Source organism: Amblyomma americanum, chromosome 6 (genome assembly GCF_052857255.1).
Source record: "Amblyomma americanum isolate KBUSLIRL-KWMA chromosome 6, ASM5285725v1, whole genome shotgun sequence".
In the NCBI taxonomy this organism is placed as follows: domain Eukaryota; kingdom Metazoa; phylum Arthropoda; class Arachnida; order Ixodida; family Ixodidae; genus Amblyomma; species Amblyomma americanum.
Genome location: NC_135502.1, coordinates 144382119 through 144389004, shown reverse-complemented (window position 1 = coordinate 144389004; position 6886 = coordinate 144382119). Strand labels below are relative to the sequence as shown.

Sequence of the window (6886 nt, the reverse complement as noted above, 5' to 3'; positions counted from 1 at the left end):
ACTGGGCCATCCTGGGCTTCAGGCTCCCCGATAACGCGGAGTCACACAGATTGTCTGCATGAAGATACATTGAAACGTTTACCTACTTTGATCTATATAAGGTAGATTCTCTGCACAGACAAAAATAAACCTAGGTTGTTATTGATATTTAGTATATAGATATTCTACAGACTAACTACACAGAAAGGAAAATTAACCCTGTTATAAACTGAGGTCTATAGATTGTCTAGAGAAAAGGGTTGTAAAGGTATTTTGAACTTTTATCTATAGATAAAATAGAGATTCTCTATAGACAAAGAAAAGGTCTAAAATATGGAACATATTCTATAAAATGTGTATAGACCATTTTAGCAGTATAATGCCCCAGAAAAGTTCAAATCAGGTCAGCTACGACCGGTTTGTGCGTCCCCTAACAAGCATGTTTCGCCAGGCTTTCGAAATTTATCGGACGCCAAAAGTTTTCCTACGGAGACCGTTTGGTTATCGAGACCATGCATGTGTGCATAGGTTAACAGAAGATGATCGCGATAAGTTGAGGTTTGGGGAAAGACCTGGGCCAGCGAGGCCGGGCGCCGCTATTTCATCTACGTCGACCGCTGATGCTCACCAAGCCACAACTAATCAATGTTGCCATTGCACTTAATACGAGGCAGACTTGCATGCGGCACTTGTATCTTTTAACAGCGGCTCTTTAGTGAGAAACAAACATCTTTAAACTTGAACCTTGCGGCAGTTTCACCTCTTCACCAAAAGGTTGAACTGAAGGAACCATCTGAGGTAACACAAAAACATGGAGCGAGCCTAAAACCAATGAACAGGAAACTAAGGATAAGCAGAAATTATACGCACAAAATAAGAAATAGGGCAATAAAACCGTTACCAGTCTGGATAAGTAGCACAATTTTTTTGTTCACAGCGCTTAAAAAACACGGACAGAAGACATAGAAGACGACGTCACAGGCGCTGAACCTAGGTTGGTGGATGAGATTACACATTTTACGGGGATTCTCTGAGCGTAGCTGACAAAGAACAGGTTAAATGCACAGACATGAGAGAGGCCTTTTCTCTGCAGTGACCGTAGTCAGGCTGATGATGATGACAATGAAAACACAAAAGTCATATGTAGAGAATAAAATCTGTAGGAGAAGGATAATTCAAAATGATCACAAAATCAAAGTTTCGTCTGTTTCTTTTCAGTTTTTATTTTGCATGATTCTGGATAGAATCATTGGTACTTGGTGAAAAATGCTCAGTCGGGTCATTTGTTTGAAAATTTCATTCGTTATCGACAGACTAGAAACCACGTTTGTCTTTGCTGGCACAGAGGTGTACGCTAATGTTCTCACATAGAATACGCGACAGTGACAGGACACGCAGCCTGCACATTTTCATTGGGGGCGGGTCAGTGCGCGGATTCTTGAGTTGATTCAAAACAAGCACTAGGTTTTTTAGTGATATACGCGTGCTACACGGATACTTAGGAATGTTGTTTCGAGCTTCGAACGGCATTCGGAGTGGACGGACGCGCGCTGGGCAACAGGGCAAACGCATTCGAAAGCTTCAGTATTCAGTCGTCATGCTATAGGTGCGCTTCTGCCGTCAAGCGTTCTTTTTAAAAGTTTAAAAGTTTTTAAAAGTATAGTAGCATCATTTATTTTTTAGCTACACTCCGCTAAAGAAAGTGGTGCTTTCAACAGCCTAATATCTTTGCCAAAAATATAGGGTTTATTTGTCACCAAACTCCTCAATGGTTTTTCAGCAGCGCAGGGGACAAAGTACAGGTGCGGCCAGAATAATACGGAGCACGCGACAGGCGACGCATCAAGGAGAAACTGCATCTAAGCGCCACCTATCAACAACAGTCATAAACACTTGGCTCTCCGCGCGCAGCGAGAGTACCCGCCACCGAGCCCCGGGGCGCGATTACGGATCAGTCTCAAAAAACTGTCTCAATATTGAGACAGTGACGTCAAAATGACGACACCGAGAAATGCCGACCGCCGAATCGGCCAATGCGGAGCAAGGAGGCGGTGGGCTCCGCCCCGAAACCACTAATCGCACGACAAGGGACCGTAGACTAATGTTTTGCAGTAAAAACGCAGTGAATAAAAACAAGTAATGTTTTATTTTGCTAAGTAACTGTATTTCAAACCCAACCGCACCAAGCAAAAGAACCAGTGTTTTCATTTTTGCAATTAAGTTTGCTGTTCAGTCACTTTTTTTGCCGCGAAGGTGTGCTGTCAGCGGTATAGCGTGAACATGTTAGTCTGAAAATGAACAAAAACGCAATGAAGAAAACAAGCAATGTTTTATTTTGGTAGTAAACTGTTTTGCAATCTCAACAACATGAGGGAAAATTAGAAGCATTTTCAGTTTTGCAATTAAATTTGCTGCAGGTTAACTTCTCTTGCCATGAGGGCACGCTGGCAGTGGCATAACGTGAACATGGCGGCCTGCAAGAAAACAGCTGATTCCATGGCTAGTTCCTGTTTTTTCGCGTGTCGTCTAAAATCAAGGTACTTTGCGGATGTCTTAAGTGCGCAGAAAAATCTGATTGAAGGCAGTGAATGCTACGGGCCTGCCGAGATCAACTTACAAGCAGCGCTCGGCTCGAAAATCGACGAAGACAACTTTAGTCTGTGTTCTCGGTCGGCGCCTATCGATCGCCGAGTGACGTGTGGTTCTGTTTATTTTCTTTAGAAAATACCAGAAAACCATGAATCATCACATAGAAGCAACTGCCGACAGACAGGTGCAGCTGCTGATAGCTTGCAATCTCGGTGCGGGAAATGAGAGCCGACACGGCCTGCCTCTGTGGCAGCACTCTTCTGCCTTCTAACCAAGTGTTGCCGCCCACATCGGGCTAAGCACTTGATGTTTCGTTTGTATTTTTGTAGCTCCGTTCGGTTTATGTTCAGTTGTTGCCATAGTTTCTTTTTTTTCCTGTGCAAGATGCAGAAATTGTGATGCTTATGCTCCACTTTGTTTAGAGAGAAAGGAAGCACTTGACTTGATAACTTTGCTATTGTCACCGAGGAGAGAACGAGGTTGTTCCATTAACGTTATTTACTGATCATGTAGTAGATCCAGGGTCAACCTGGAAAGAAGTAGTTTGCTTGTATAGAGGCTAATTGCAACTGGGCAGAAAGTTGAGCAAGTTTGTTCATGTTTGCTGGTACACAGCGCTTGAATTGCATATGATCCAGGGCAGTGAGGCAGGTAGGACAGGGCAGTGATGTGTAATATTGTATTTTGCTCAGCAGGCGGAGTGATGTTGGTATAACTGGGTTTGGTGAAGGCAGTGTTTGAAGGGCTTTAAATACTTTGCATAGCTTCTAACATGCACTTCCTTTCAGGTCGGAAGACCACTTGTTTTTTTTTTTAAATTATGGTCCATCATATCTGAGACACCCTGTATACAGGCCACTCCAGTTTGAAAGGGAACAGCCAGTTGAAAATGACTAGGACATTAAATACCTAGGCGAAAAGTAGCTAGAAAGCAGTTGCACTTATCACACATATTTTATGATAGCACAAGGAGCTTGTCCGGCCATTCGGCATTGTCACTGTCTCGTGTCATCATGGACAAGACTTCATAGCCCTGTGTTACGCAAACCAAGCTAGGTGTCAGTTATGAGGCAATAACCGAGTGCTCAAAATTTCCCACAATGGAGCTGCCTGTATATTCTTAGAGCTGTAGAGCATTTCCAGTAACGGTGTTGCATGATTTGTGATTGTAAACTAACCTCTAATCACACACCATCTCCTTGATGATGTGTCTGTGATGTTTACACATCTTTGTCTATCAGTGAAGATGTTCTAGTCATTCAGCAGTCATTGTAGCCACTGCACCTTACAATCTTTATTATGCATTGTTGTACAGCGGTTTCCTTGCAGTAGGTACAGCTTTTAGCACAGAGCGAAACCCCTAGCCACATACCATTACGCTAAAAGCTTAGCTTTGGTATTTACACTACTTATATGTGCCAAAATGTTTTGTAGTCCGGAAAATGCATCATGTACACTGTACTATGCCATATTTATTGTACAGGTAGCCTCTGTATGAAAGAAAACATGCACTTTGAACTCAATTTTTCAGATTTTTTTTTCTTAACTGCACTCAGAAATGCCATACGGTAATTGTACATCAAGGTAAAGTATGCTTGTATGTACACTGCCTTTTCTGCAATAGAAACACTCGTGTCAAATGCTGTGCCTAAAAAAATAAACGCGCTTACTGAATGTATGATGCAATAAGAAACAGCTTTTTGATTCCAACAAGCATCACAAATATTTCATGCCTTATTCCAGCACTACACGTTTGGTTCATGCATGTTCGTCACACAGGTAATGACCACAGGCACTCCACCAAGCTGGAAGGAGACAGCAGAGAAGGGGCAGGTGGGCTGACATAAGCATTGACAAAAGAGAGTTCAAAATGATGCTTTTCAGAAATTGGGCGAGCTGCTTCAACACCTTTTCCGTCTTCAGGAAGAGGCTGTGCAACACGCTGCTGAGGGACTGGAAGATATACTAGCAAACACACTGAAAATGAAGTGGCAGCCGGTGGGGGCACTTGTTTGTCACTGCTGGCTTCTCGCTGCACACAGGTTGGCCAAGGGCACAACCACATCACACAATTGCTCACACACTTGCAGATGTGTGTTGTGCAATGACACAAGGAAATGACAGTGGCAACAGGGGAAGAGTGCCTGATATGACTCTATATGCCAGCATGGTGAGTCGTCTCTGGACGCTAGATTTTCCATCGCAACTGCCGCTGCACCGACCCTCGGTACGCCTTCCTCTGGAGACGGGTCGTCCTAGAGAGGCCAAAAGTACAGCACCGTATGCTCTTCTCAGGAGGCAGGTGAGGAGGGATCCTGTCTGTACGAGGCAGCCACCATTTAGAGGTGGCCCGTTGTTATCTGGGTCAGAGGTAGTGTCGCCTGCACCCTCTGCTGATATGGGCACATCCAAACAGAGGCTGTGAAGTGCAGCACGTGCGGTGATGATGCGCACTGTCCACTTCCACTGGCACTGGTGCATCCGATGTCCTTGAAAGCAACGGAAGCAGCTCTTCGGCACACCAATACAGCGCTCAGCCACAAATTGTGTGAAAGCATGTGGCGTGTTGTACAGGCCTTCTGCTGAGTCAGGTCTGTAATGTCATGCAACTGGTGCAGGCAGCCATGGCTCCAGTGGGTAGACATAGTCTCCTGAATAACAAAAAATGATGCAGCTAAGCATGTCCTTTCTCAGTGATCTCAACAGCATTACAGGACACTCTGCTATACAGTAGAAAACTCACGCCAAGTAGCCCACATCCAGGCTTTGCTGAATATGACATTCAAGAGCATACATACATGCAGGATTTAGATGTATAAGTGAGCACTACTGTAAGGTCAGTCTTTTACCACCATATTCATATAAATGATGCGCTATGATTGCCTACAAAACACAAGAGCTGTCAGGTGCATTTTGCTTTGGTTTCTTCAACAGGAAAGGCTATGCATTTCAACAATGTAATATGTGTCCTGTGTTTCTGCTGCAATTATATTTAACAAAAGGAAAGGGTGGCAATACACTGTATCATACTGTAAAGTGTCTGCATTTGTGTAACTGTCCAGACTGATTCTTGTAGCTTTAGCAGATCCGGCCAAATGCATAGTGCTGGAGCTCAATAGATGTGACTGAGTTCGCCCGACGGGTGACACGGCTATTTTACTGCTTACCCAGAAAAAAAATCACCGTCGTCCAGCAGGCCTTCCTCCGCCTCGGAATGCCGCCAGACAAACGCGTCGCGGAAGGATCCGGGTCAGCGCGAGTCCACGGCCAGGATGCACATGTTCGCGCCACAGATCTGAGAAAAAACAAGCACAGCCCGTACTCACTCTCGCTGCCGAGGCCCGCACTTGTAGCTCATGCACTTGTAGCACTTGAACTCATGCAGTCAAAAACAGTGGCCGAGGTATACTCACTATTACGTCCGCAGCGTAGAACCGCTTGCGGCTCGTTCGCAGCACTGCCCCCAGACTCCTTGATAGTGATGAGTGCCCAATCGACACACCCGACGACGCCGGAGATGCTGCCGCGGCGAACGTTTAGGCAAAGGACGCCCTCCTTCGCCGCCGCCTTCCCCTCGGGTCTCCTCGGAAAGCGAACACCCCCCTTCTGTTACCCAACGTTGACATTGGTCTCCGCTGCCCGCCGCAAAGGCTTGTTCACAGTCGGTTGGGCTGCGCCGACGTTTTCTTCATTTCCAACGGCGCCTTGAAACCCACCGGAGGCGAAGAAGCGCAGCGCGCACAGCACTGCCGCTCCACTGACAGCGCACTCACCCGCGCACTTCCCAGTTCAACGGCGAGTTCGTCGCACAGACACTGCGCAGTCTCCTCGAAATAACTCTCCCGCGCGTCAAAGTCGTCTTCATGCACCCTCCGACACCGTTGCTCGCACGGTCACCCGCGTATACGACGATGTAAACAGCCGCCATTTTCTGTCTCAAACGTGTTGATACTACTTTTTCCAGTCTCAAAAAATCGTCTCAATCTGCTCGCATAATTAGATGGCCAACGTCACCACTTCTGCGCCATTTACGACGTCAGTCAGTGACGAAAAAAATCAAAATGGCCGACGACCAATAGGAGAGAGCCAAATGATATACTTTTTGAGACAATTTCGATTGAGACTGATCCGTAATCGCGCCCCTGCTCTTTGCTTCAACCCTGGCGTTATCTTTGCTCGAAAGATGCTGCGCAGTTGCGAGCAAAACCGCCAGGTGATGCCTTCATCCAAGCGGGCTGAGTTTATCGTCGATGTCGCGCGCCGAGCGACGAGCTGCGTTACGAAGTGCGCAGGCTTTTGTTTGCAGCAGGCATGCAGT

General features: G+C 46.0%; 1 long non-coding RNA gene across 1 annotated transcript; it reads right to left on the bottom strand.

Annotated features, from left to right (window-relative positions):
- Nucleotides 1–3648: 3648 nt before the first annotated feature.
- On the bottom strand, nt 3649–6624 carry LOC144095015 (uncharacterized). The gene is made up of 3 exons (XR_013306663.1): nt 5982–6624; nt 5736–5863; nt 3649–5219 (listed from the first exon to the last, which is right to left on the bottom strand). It is a non-coding gene; the product is annotated as an uncharacterized LOC144095015 (long non-coding RNA).
- Between the last annotated feature and the right edge of the window lie 262 nt (nt 6625–6886).